Below are 12994 nucleotides of genomic sequence, written 5' to 3' on the forward strand. Positions count from 1 at the left end.
GGAAGAAAATATCTATTTTGTTTGTAGCATTCAAATCAGGAAAGGACAGAGATCCATATGGATGATAATAATATTTTGATCTGCAACACCCACCTCAGACCTGAGGATAGCACCCTGTACATGAAATGATTCCTGCGTCTTCACACAACATGAAATTTTGTGTATTTCATTGAGAGTTTATGTAGTGTATGGAAAATTATACAAGATTTACCTCTCTTTCCTTTTTTGCAGCTATTTTTTTATTTTTATTTATTTTTTTGCAACTTAGCTCCAGATTAGACGGAGAGTCTATGAACATTAATTTTTGTTTCTCATCTCTGATTCTTGGATTTAGGTCTAGATTTTGACAGGGCTGTTTAACTAATCTTTTAGTAGTTAATTTGTATGTAGTACTCAAATAACTAATACAGAAATTTCACCGTAGTACCACTAAAAGCAACCCAAGTACTGCCAGTGGTACATGTACCGCAGTTTGAGAACCAGGGATCGAAATGTTGGGTCCCTGAATTAACACAAAAATATTTTCTGATTTTTATTTATTTTTATTTTTTTCGGCAACAAAAAGAAAAAAAGATTCATGCCCCCAAAAAATACTTTAAGGTTTGTAGGTTTAACGTGACCAGATGTGATAAAATATTTAGTTGTGCGTTAACTTTTTGCAAGACGATGCATCTCTATAGTAATTTCCGACGGCCCCTGAAGGCAGCGTCCATGTCCGTTCCTGGGCTGGACAGGAAACGACGGAGACGCGCAGCGTGTCTCCCCAGCAGCTGCGGGAGAGAAGAATGGGAATGGGAACAGATTTGTGGATTGCAGGCGAGGGAGCGCGTGGAAACATGAGGACAGTTTAAAATAGACTCATATTTTTAAATCGTTAATTATCCACATCGTAACAGGAGTTTGTCCCGATATTTTCTCCCGTTGAGGACAAGGATATTTATTTATTGTCTTGGACAGCACTGAGGGAAAAACGGGAAGCCTCTTTGTGAATCCCATTTCACAGTAAGTGGATTTAATTCTCAATTCTGGCACGTTGGGGACTTTAATCGCTTTTATTCTGTTTTATTAAAGCTATTTATATAGATAAAATGTCATAAATGTCGCTTTAATGTTGTATATCCACATTGTTAGCCCATCCCAAACTGTGACCTCGGGGAAAAGAAAACAAGAAGTAGCTTTCCGACTTTAAAGACACAAACAAAAAACATAACATACATAACATAACATACCAGCCTGTGTGTATGTGTCTGTTTGTTGGCTGTTTTCTGCGTTAGGATGTTTGAATGAGGGGAGTCCGTGTGCCTCATCCGCGGCCATTGAACGATCCCTTTCTCAGGGAGAAGGGCTGTGCAGCGTTTGGGTCGACTGGGAAAAGAGCCGCCGCTCTCCTGGGAGGGACAATTCAACATGAGCTCATTGTTTGGGAGCGTTTTGTCAGTTTTTGTTGGCAAAGCCCGGCTTTGACGCTGCCCGGGAGTATATCCAGGGTGAATTTTAGTTTCTCCCTCTGCCTGCATCATCCAGCTAAACAAAAAAGATGTAGTCTCCACCCTGTCACCGGGAGGAGGCTGGCTCAGCCTCTGGTAATGGCCGAGGAGAATGTCGAGCCAATGTTTGGGCTTTCGCTGCTGAATTTGAGGCAGCGAAATGATAGAAATGCTGTGAAATAACCGGGTTGTGGGTGTTATGGTTATGTTCAGCCGGTGATGAACCATCCCTCCTCTGCAGCTCATCACCACCGGTTTAATCCTCTTTGTTGGGTGACGCTGGCCGCAGCAGGCGCTGGCCGCAGCAGATTGGATAACATTCAGCCAGTTTGACCAGTGGGTCTCTTTATTATGTGCTCAGCTGTCATTGGAGCCTGGAGTGTCCATAAAATGATTATTTATGACTTGAAAATTGTCTTCCACTGTTTTCCACTGAAGTCTTTGAAGTGTTTTGAACAAGAAGAAGATGGTGACCCTGGGTTGACCTTAGTGAGTTGTCATGGGTGATATGACTTCCCACTCAGGGTGCCATGGCCTAAGGGGCGCCATAAGGCAGAGGAAAAGTTTGTTTCACAAAACACTTCAATGTGGGATTTATGCGGCATTTCAGCTACCTCTGAAGTCGTGGCTTTGACGTTAAAAAGTCGAAATTTCAACATGGTGACACCTGTAGTCATTGTTTGTAGTACCTTCAGATTCATTGCAAAACTGACAGCTACAGGAATGCCATGGTGCATCAGTTGGCGTCCTTAATACACGTTCAAGGTGTTAACCCTGCACTCAAACAGAGCAGATTACTGGACGCCGGCCTTGGATATTTTTATTAGAAGCATTTGAAAAAGCAACATTAAGGTGTTGAACCTTGGACAAGCTTTCCGTAAACAAAGTGACACGGAGCTGTGGCTACCTCGGTCGGTGGCTCAGTGATGCAACAGCGGCGGATTGATTTTAAAACCCATCCAGTTCTCCTTCTATATTACCCAGCATTCAGCGCTTTCTTTCTTTTGGTAGCCACCTCACTTCATTTACATCTGTTTTGCCTCTTATTTGGCTTGTTAAACACATGCATTTCTGTGTGTGACTCAAGCTGGCCTGACTAGTTTATTCCCTTCTCTACTGACATTTTTTTTTCCCACAATCTATGACTTTTAATTTATAGCTGAACAACACAAGAAAAAGCCACTAAAGAGCCACTTTGCCCTGCCTTTATTCCCCACAGTGGCATTATAATAGGCCGTCTGTGGCCTATAGCACGCTTGATTTGCATCAAGAAAGCAGTAGACTAGAAGCACATTATTCTGGGCATGGAGACAGTGCTGCAACAATGTAGACCATCCATTCGTTTACAGTGCAGTTAATGGGCTGAAAATAACCACTAGCCCTCTGCATGCTCCCTCTTCAAGTAGCAACGAGAGGAAAGTAGCAGCACGTCGGGATCACATTTCCCTCTTTGTCTTGTCAGAGTTGTGACGTAAAAGATGCCCCAAAACGCATCTGGAAAACTCGCTGATGTATTCCTTCGGGCGCTGTTAGCAGCGTCTGTTTCCTGCGCTCCATCCCAGTCCTGAAGTGCTCCCGAAGACTTTAATTACGATTGGTTTTGTAAATGGAAGGGTCTGTTGGATGTTTGCTGTGTTTTTTTTTTGTTGTTGGAGCCAACTTTTCTTGTCTTATTCAGGCCTGTGAGTTTCGCCTCAACTGGGTTATCGCAGATGAGGAAATGCATGCAAGTATATTGCAATAAAAGTCCAGTTAGGGTGGTATAACAAGATAAAAGCTGCTTGAAGGCATTTGTAAGTTTCACTTTCAGTCTGATTTCCTTCCTGAGGCTACAAAAAATTTATTTTTTCCTTGTTTTTAGCATTCTTGGATTCCCTGGAATGTCGTTGATAAGATAAGAACGACCCCTCTTATGTAAATTTTAAGCTTCAAGAATGATTCTGAAACACAGGATGGGTGATCCAAAAAGCTGCTCATGTTTTTGTGTGTGTGTGTGTGTGTGTGTGTGTGTGTGTGTGTGTGTGTGTGTGTGTGTGTGTGTGTGTGTGTGTGTGTGTGTGTGTGTGTGTGTGTGTGTGTGTGTGTGTGTGTGTGTCAGTCCCTCTAGACCACCCCTCACAAAAGATGAGGCTGGAGGTGCCGATGGTGGTCGGTGTAAGTTTACCCGGCTTGTGTTACAGCCAGAGGTGCAGCTATAAGGGGGATGGCATTTCAAACGCAGCTCAACTGGGAGCTGCGGTAGGGGGTGTAGGAGGGGACCAGAACCTGATACTGGGCCTTGTGAAACTATGCAGACCCCTTGAGCTTTTTCACATGTTTTCAACCAAAAACATTGATGCGTTTCATTGGGGTTTTATTTGAGAGATGGTGCACAATTGTGAAGCAGAGGGAGAAATAAGGTTTTACAAACCTGAAAAGTGTGCTGTGCGTTTGCCTTCATCCACATTTAATCCGACACCAATAACTAAAATTCAATCTGCCTTCAGTAGCGGTCAAGTAACTTTGTGTGATTTAATCTTCATTTAAATCCAGATGTTCTGCGAAGATCTTGGCGTTTTGATAGACAAAATTAGAGAACATAAAGACCAAGGAGAGAAAGGATGAAGCTTTGGAGATGAAATTGGGATGCCACAACCGCAGACCTAGCAAAACAGATCTGCTCAAGTGAGATTTGGGTAAAAACAGGCTGGAAAAGTGGGCGTGTGTCCTCAGCTTCTCCCAGGGCACGTGGCTCCAGCCTCTGCAGGGCCTCGCTCTGCCAACATTTCACTGACCTTTGGTGGTAGCTGCCCCTAATGTCTGCAAACAAAGACAAATGTCTAACCAGGGCTGCCCGTAGTCTGCAAAGCGTCTGTTGCTGCAGATAGCAGGTTGCTCTTCCTGTTGGCCTTTTCATATTCATATACACACACTCCGCTCATTCCCGCTTCTGTTGATGGAAATAAACACTTTGAGGTACAGTCACACCCCTTTTATGCTTTTGTTTGCGCTGTTGTCTGTCCTTTTCCAAGGCATTTACTTACAATAAGGCGCTATGCCTTAAAAAAAAAAAAAGCAGCACGGTTTAGGATCCTAATGCATCATCAGGAAGCGAGGTGTGTCAGATGACCTGCCTGCGCTGAGGCGGGGAATTGATGAACACTTCAGCCAGTTCTCCGCTGATTAGAGCAGGCAGAACGAGGCCATCATCTCGCCCTGCTCTGTGTTTCCAGCAGTAATCTGCAAGCTTGAGCGAATATTTTCTCCTGAAGATGTTTTTCTTTTTTCTTTTTTTTTTCTTTTTTTTTTGCCGTCTTCTGTTTTCTTCATGATCGATCTTTTTCCTGCAGTTTGTCTAAGCAGCTCAGGCAGCTAAAAACGACAGTTTCTCCAGCTAGAGGCAGGTGGCCGATTCTCTCTGCTCTGTGGTGGGTGACACTCTCCGTCCCCCTCCTCACCCTTTTCCTTTATCCTGTACTGTAGTGCAGATGGCCCGTTTCATTCCCGGCTGATTGTCGGTTGGCTAAATGTATCCACCTGAGAGAACATGAAAAACTAGACTTCATATGTGTGACAAATCAACACAAACTAGTGCATACGTTTGAAAAAGAAGCAGAATGATTCACAGTTTCAACATTTTCCCACTAGTAAAAATAGGAAATATTCTATTTTTTTCTTTTATAAATAGCTCAGTGTTTGTCGGATTGAATGTTTTCAAATCTTTCTACTAATTCCTAATTGGATTTAGGTCTGGACTTTGACTAGTCCATTCTGACACATGATATGCTTGGATTCTGATGTTTTAATTGTGATAAACTATATTTTGAAGTTTCTGGTTGCACCTCACCTTGTATGTTGTTAAATTTCCCACCTGCAGTCAGCATGATGGACACCTGAGACAGTAAACGCCTCAGGGGGTTGGCTTTGTGCACCCACCGACAAATGAAGTTGAGCAATCGCCCCAAATCTGATCTCTACATCCAAGATTAATAAAACACAAACCCACTCCCTGTGGGAGTTATCGTCTGGAATTTCAGCGGCTGTATCCAATATCGGCGCGGAGAACGCAGAAGATGTGATTTATGGCTTTTGGTTTCTTTCTTCACGGCTCTGGATTATGCTCCACCACAACAGTAGCGAGGTGGGATGATGTATGGCATGGGTTGTCTGTGGAGTCAGATTCGGGATAATGGCTCCTTGGATCGGAGATGACACGGAATGCTTAAGGCAAGCTGGAGCGCTACTGAGAGCGCGCAAAGTGCTAACTCAGAGGAGAAGCGTTTGTGCTGTCTGGCCGATGCTTATAGACCAGGTGATTCATGAGCTGCAGCTGGAGAAGCAGGATTTATACCCTACTCACTAGATTGCTTTACATCTTATAGTGAATTAAATGAAATGGCGATTACCCTTCCTATTGAGATGAACAGAAGCCGAACCCGAGCAGAGTTCACGTTCTTCTCACCAAACCACAACAGCTTTTCGTCGCTCCACCTTGTCGACTTGCGCAAGCTGCTTCTGTTTTTGTTTTTGGGGGTGATGGAGGAACCACACACAGCTGTAAACAAATCAAACTGCTGTCTCCTCCCACGCCACTGCGAAATGCCCGCCTCTCGGCCTGAAACTCTGAGGTGAGCGACCTCCGCTTGGAGAGCGGCGCGAACGGTTGCTGCGTGAACCGCTGACCTCGGGGTTGAATTCCAGTGAAATCCACCGAGGATTCAGCGTTATTTGTTATTTGGGGAAAATGTAATAGTGGCAGCATTATGAGGCTATCAGATGCAGTTTAATCTGGTGGTATTACTATTCTCAGAGCAGTTCATTGTGTTGGATTTTAGGTACAGTGCCCTCCAAACATATTCAAGACATTTCTTTGTTATAGAATAACTGAGGAAAACCACCTTATTTAAAACTCCCCTGCTGAACGGATACAAATGATCTATTTACAGCAAAAATCATTATCCAACACTTTTAGTGACTGTTTTGTGGCTAAACTTAACTGCTCAGTTAAACCAAAGCGCATCTAAAAAGTTCGATTTGTTTTAAACATAACCCCCAATTAGACCCATCCATAAATTATAAAACTGTAACAGATTCTTCAAGTTGTCCTCTTCTTTAACTGCAGCCACAGAAGCTGTTCTGCAGCTTGACACGCTTACTCGGGTGCAGCCATACATTATTGAAATCCTCCGACTGTTTCAAGTGTTTCTGTGCTTAGTTCAAGCTGCAAACCAGCTCTGATCCGAAAAACTAGGGCTGAGCGCTCTTTAAATATGCACTCCTTGCATCTTCTAACCACATGCGGGAAAGTTACCCCGCTCATGTCCTCGGCAGGCGGCACTTAAGCTGGCAGTGAAACCTCAAGGAAGTGTGGGGGAAGCTGGCTGATTGCCCTGCTCATTGGTGGGAACTCGATGTTAGCAGTGACCCCCGTCAGAAAGGCTGGAGGAAGCAGAGGCGCACCTGTTAGGAAAATGTGAAACACTTTGGGTGGAAGAGGCTTCATCCGAAAGACAACAACTTGGAAGCGGTGAGGTCATCCGTCTTTTTCCTCGCATCGGCTGCCAAAATCTGGAAGCCTCTCTTTCTCACACTCCTCTATGTAGTGCTCTGGATTTACTGTAAGAGCTAACGCTGGCAGGCTGCTCTGTTTTTGTATTTATTTATTTTTTTTTTACATCAGGGTTTATTGAGGACAGCGAAGGAATCTAGAGTTTCACTGCAGTAACCTACAATGCAGAAAGAATCCGGCCAATAAAGGCTGCCGTGCCGTGCTTGCAGTAGCAGAAGTGGATTGGCACAGTTTTTGCAGCAGAATCCCTTGACAGTAACTCAAACTTACAAGCTTAATCTCATAAAGCGATGTGTGTATGTGCGACTGTTTCTATCCAAATCTGTCTGACTAATACCCCAGCAGCTCTGAAAGTGACTGCAAGGTTGTATTGACCGAGTTTCTGGGTTAAGTTGGTGGCTGAGTACCGTTTGTAATCTCTTCTTGCTTGGCTGATCCTCACTCTCCAGTGATTTCTGATTATTTTGGTCCACGTGCCTCACAGCCAACTCCTCTTGGTGAGTAAAGTTTGCCCATTTATCTGCTTTTGGAGCTCAAGGGAAAGGTCGCTGTTGTGTCTTGACCCCCATGATAGCTGCTGGTGATAGCTGGGATTTGTAAAAGCAGTCACCAGGGTCATGCATCTAAAATTTAAGGCCTTAAAATTTCTTAAATATATTAGAAAAGATGTAAATTAGCCTTAAATATGTGGTGGTGGGACCATTTAATCTCATATTCTGTGTAGTTTATTTTTCTTGTGGGACTTTTCTGTCAGGATCTGAGACTCAAGGCAGTTTAGGCTAATGCTAACTAGCTGCTAGCATACCCTTGCTAGCTAGCTATCTCGCTTTTTGTGTCTATCATAGGTAAGTGTAAATTTGTCCCCTGTCTGCTGGACAACATTCGTCTTTACGTATACCTCACTTCTGTTGCCAACCTATCCAAAAAAAACTGTGCACTACTATTAAATACAATACTCAGTTTTCTTTGTATGTGATGCAGATGTCAAATATTATTCATAATAGTCTTAATTAGGTCTTAAATTTGAGTTGTTGAAACCTCAGCCATGAACCTTGAACTTTTTCACTTTTACGTTGACTGAATGTGGAAAAGTTGGAAGGGTGTGAACAGTTTTGCAAGACAGTGTAAATGAGTAGAGATGCGTGTCTTTAATAATTTCAGCTCTGCTCCAGAGCCGTGCCGGCAGTGAGGTTATAGAGTACACAATATTCCCTTGTCGTCAAGCAAAACCCAGGCGCAAATAAATCTCCACAAAGGAGCGGTTCTGATCCAGCGCGAAAGCAGCAGGTCCAAAACGTGGGCTAATACAAGAAGTATTTCACTGTGCAACGTTGCATGCGTGTTATTGCTAAACCCAACCGGCTGCCAACCAACCAGTGGGACCTCCATTAGATCCCACTGGCCATCGTGGGAACATTCCTGACACAGCATTATTCCATAATTCCCACCATGTGTGGTTTTTCCAGGGGGCGAGTGCTCACTAAGAGCATGGAGAATCCCACTGAGGAGTGGAGATGGGCTCACTGTAATCAGAACCAGACTGCATATTGTATGAGGGGAAACAGCTGAAGGTAAATAATAGTAGAGCTTGTCTCAATAACTTCTTCACTAATGGATTTGAGCTCTGATCTCGACAAAGAATCTCACTTTTTTAATTTTCTCTGGTTAAGCTCTACATGTAACATAATTATGTGGATCCTTTTTGTTAAAAAATATTGTTTAAATTGTTATATTTTGCATCTTTACTTAAAAAATAGCAAACGGCGGTGAAAAAAATCTGAAAAATAAACAAAGTTTCTAGAGGTGCTACATAAGTTTTCCACGGTAGGATTCACAACAATCATCATTTAATGACAGTTAAATGTGGATGTGCTACTTCAACAAATAAAGCTCCTGTAATTATTTTCTGCTGGGAGTTGATCAGAGGGCATAGTCGAAGAGTCGAGTGGCACAAATGAGGATCAGAACAATTACTGAAAATATGGTGAAGTTTAAAGACTTCAGAAAATAATATAAAATCTCATTAAGACAGTGGAACCTAAAGCATATTTAATTAAACTGTACTTTAACCAGCCAGTTTATGAGTTAGCTGCCTGTTTACACAACAAATTAGCCAGTCAGATGGGAGCAACATGATGGTTTAGTAGGGATGTGACGCGATATTTAAGTGCCTCAATAGTTCTAGTCAACGTGAAGCAAGTGATGATCTAATGCCTCATTTTCACTGAGCGGCTCGGTGCAGGTTGGTGCGTTTCGGTGCCAGCTTGTGGTCCGATATGACTTGAGAGCTTTTCCACCTCCAGTTGGACTCTCACTCAGTTTTAGCTGTGACATCTAGATGGTAATGTCTAGATTTTCGTGGTCTAATCTGTAGGGGAGGATTTTTCTTTGCACACTTTGAACCACTTACCCCCACTGATGGCCACTTCCAGAGGGATAATAGTCTGTCACAAAGCTCAAGTCCCTTTAAAACTGATTTTCTTACCAAGACAATGAGCTCCCTGTACTCTAATGACCTGCACAGTCACCAGATTTCAATTCAACAGAACCTCACGGATGTTCAGGTGACAAATCTATGGGCCAAAATCTCTGAGGAAAGTTTCTGGATCGAAGAATTAAGTCATCTCATCCCTGTAGCAATAAAGTGACCCAAGAGTTTTATTAAGATGATTTATCTTCATAATTACTCAGAAATATGGGACTACTAACGGTAAACTGAGATGCGGTGGTTGAGTAAATAGTTGGTAAGACATGAAAGTAGAAAGGTTCTGGGTTGACATGCAAACTCCAAGACCCAAAGTTGGTATTCGAGCCCAGCACCTTCCAGGCCACAGTGGAGCGACGACCTTAGCAGTGATTTTTTAAAATCTTTTTTTATTTATTTATTTTTTTGTATTGACCCAATGAAGAGGTCGACTGCACTTGACCTGAAACAAAAGCAATCCACTGATCAATACTAATGCCTTCAGATCGCCGGTCGACTATGTGGCACATCATCAAACGGCTGGCTGATGGTCGCCTTCTGCACCTTTTACAGGAAGGCTGAGGGTCACCGCTGAGCTTCATCTATTTCAGAAAACAGACTGTGGTCCAACTGGACTACAGTGTCTGGTTAAAACATTTTAAAGGGGCAGTATTATGTGTTTTTGATGTGCCTAGTATCATTTTATAGCACGATTAAGTAGCTGTTACCTTTTAAGTCATATGCCAGTTATGACTTCAAAGAAATTTGACTTGGTAAAGTTGATGCTCCTGCTCTTTCTGACACTCCGCCTTCAGGAAGTCATCTCAGCAGCGCTCCTCTATTAAAGCTTTAACAACATTTTTTTTTACCAGCGATGCACTGAGAAGTAGTTCCTATGAGCTCAGTAGATGCACAGTTCCAACAGGTGTTTGCTAATTGCTGCTGGCTAGTCTGAAGGAGCTGAGTGGGGGTGTTGCAGGGGAGCTCAGAAGTTTGGAAGCTGCTGCTCTGAGGTGGAGCTGCACATTGAAGGCGGAGCTAGGTTCACCCAGGCGTTTGCACAGCTGAATGGTTACCAAGAGGGATTAAAGGATTTCTCAAACATGCATCTAAAAAATCAAGGTGAGCCTCCATGTATGTTTTTGAGGAGGGAATGACATTATAACATGATATAAAGCCATAAAAAAGGTGATTTTACTAAAAACTTCCCCCTTAAAACAGAACTTTGGAGAATTGAGGATCATGTTTGATTTGTGTGCTGCTGTGTGAACGTCACCATCTTGGACATGCTTGTAAACCACTGTAGCGCTCTTTCTCTGCCATCATCTGTTTGCTGTACTTTCCCCCCCTACACAATCCTGCCTTTATTTCCTGCAGTGACATCATAACCGCCCCTGCTCTCTCAGAGCCCTTCCCTTCTTCCCACTTCCTGCTCCAGACAGGAAATGAGCAACCCAAAGGCGAACTTTTAGCCCGGGGAGACAAGGACACACCTGTGTCCACCACACTGAACCCTGTGTGTGACGTCAACTGATGACACAGGGGGAGGTGTGTATTTTTTTGGAGTGGGTTGCCTTCACTTTAATTTATATGGACACTTCACCTTCTGAATACACAAGCAAGCTCGAGCTGCTTTTTTAGCACTCCTGCGTCTCGACGGCAAGCCGGTCTTGTTTGTCTGCGCGTGTGCCGCAGAGCCGCCTTTGTTTTCAGCAGCGGAGCAGCTGCGAAGCGGCCCCTTCGCTGTTGTGACTGAGGCCACTGTTGTTCCCTGCAGCTGCGCAGACCCGTGTGTCACTGCCACACCTGTTCAATAGCCTTGTGTTGACTGAGCGATATCGCGCGTCGGCCGTCTGCAAATTACAAGAGCGGCCTGACCTATAATCTACCGGGGCAATTATGTTTTTTTTTTGTTTTTTTTTATGGCACGTGTGGAAGGATGACTCAAGTTGTCATACTATCTCTTTACAGCACTCTCTCTGCGTTGTTGCAGGGAGTCTGTTTGCTGTGAAAGCACACGCTCGGTTTTCTTTTGCCTGTAAGGGCCACATGCTGCGTCCGAACAACAGTTGGCGTGCAGGACGGCAAAAGAAACAGCTGAGGCCAGCGGGAACAGCTTCTCTGTAGTTAGCCACAACATCAGCTGCCTTACCTCTGATACTCCACAACTAAATCACAGTCACAGCTACATTATGATTGAGCATGTTGGTCCAGTATGAGTAAGACTGAGTTGTTTAGCAGTACTTTGTAAATAGATTTGGCACGAAAAGGAGCGCAAATGCACGTCATTCCCATTGTTACATACAATAGAGGATCTATCATACTTGGGGGTTCCTCTTGTCCTCTTCCCCACTTTTAAGTATGGTTGAGAATCTGTGATGCTGTGGGCTTGTTTCTGCTCAGAATGACCTCAGAACTGCCGTAGTGTGTAGAAATGCTTGTTTAAAACGCTTACTTACCCTGAACATGTAGGATTTTTTTTATCAACAACAACCTCCTAATGTATGACTCAGCACTGTAGCGAGTTAATGACCCACTGAAGTGCTAAAACTTGCAGACTCATGAGTCACATTGACACACACCTAACAGTTTGAGCAAGGCTTCTGCTTTGACTCATGTTAGAAATTACTGGGTAAGGCATGGTACCGTTTTCATCCAGCTGTGCGCATTTATCAGGGTAGTTTTCCTCCCTATCAGTTGAACTGTTTTGAGTTAGAAGTATTAGCAGGAACACTGGCTGACTGCTTTAAGAACTTCACAGGCAGCGTTTCTCCGACTATACGAGTCATTTCGTCTGAGCACAGTTAAGTCTCTCGCTCAAGCACCCTTCCCAGTTAATCCTCGGCATTCTTGTGACGGAGAACTCGCTGCGATCCGTTCCAGCTGTCGAGCGTCTCTGCTCCTCTGCAGCGCAAATAGAAACACAAAAGTCCGTCTGTAGCGTTTGACCAAAGATGCCGACTTCAGCGAGTTGACGTCAGGCTCAGTCAGAAACTTGCTCATGTCTGATCATGGTTTCCGTTTTGTTTTTTTGTTGTTTTTTTTCCAGGGGATAAAAGCCCAGCCGCAGAGTGGAGTGGTGGTCTGACCTTTACCCTCAGTAGGAAGAAAGGAAAAGCCACTTCAGAGGTAAGAGTTCCTGTAAATTATAGTTAATAAATGCTGGCATTGCTGTTTTTCCTTGTGGTGAAAGAAAGGGCAGGTTTCTGGAAAGCATCAAGCACAGCGTTCCTATACAGTGTTTTTTTTTTTTTAAGTATGGAATGGGATCCAAGTATTTTCCAGCTCTGAGTGAGTATGGATGGAGAAAATAGGAGTGAGGAAAAAATATTTCCACACCTTGGAAAGTGTGGGAATGGCACAACATTTGGGCAATGTTGTGCCCTTCATTCATGTCCTTGTTTCTTTCCTTCGTTTCTTCCTTGTGTTTTGTTTGTCTTGTGTCCTCCTTCCATTGTTCCACCCTTTTTGTGTCCCATCTTTCTTTCCTTCCTT

The 12994-nt window shown here is 43.6% G+C and overlaps 1 protein-coding gene across 4 annotated transcripts in view; it reads left to right on the forward strand.

Annotated features, from left to right (window-relative positions):
- raph1b (Ras association (RalGDS/AF-6) and pleckstrin homology domains 1b) overlaps nt 1-12994 on the forward strand; it is a 38362-nt gene continuing 25368 nt past the window's right edge. For all 4 annotated transcript variants that reach the window (XM_014969798.2, XM_014969804.2, XM_014969812.2 and 1 more), the window contains exons 1-2: nt 1-1002; nt 12549-12628. The gene's annotated coding sequence lies outside the window, so the exon portion shown is untranslated. The remainder of the gene's footprint in view (nt 1003-12548; nt 12629-12994) is intronic.

Source organism: Poecilia mexicana, unplaced genomic scaffold (genome assembly GCF_051168715.1).
Source record: "Poecilia mexicana isolate PSO_F unplaced genomic scaffold, ASM5116871v1 scaffold_2, whole genome shotgun sequence".
Taxonomy (NCBI): Eukaryota; Metazoa; Chordata; class Actinopteri; order Cyprinodontiformes; family Poeciliidae; genus Poecilia; species Poecilia mexicana.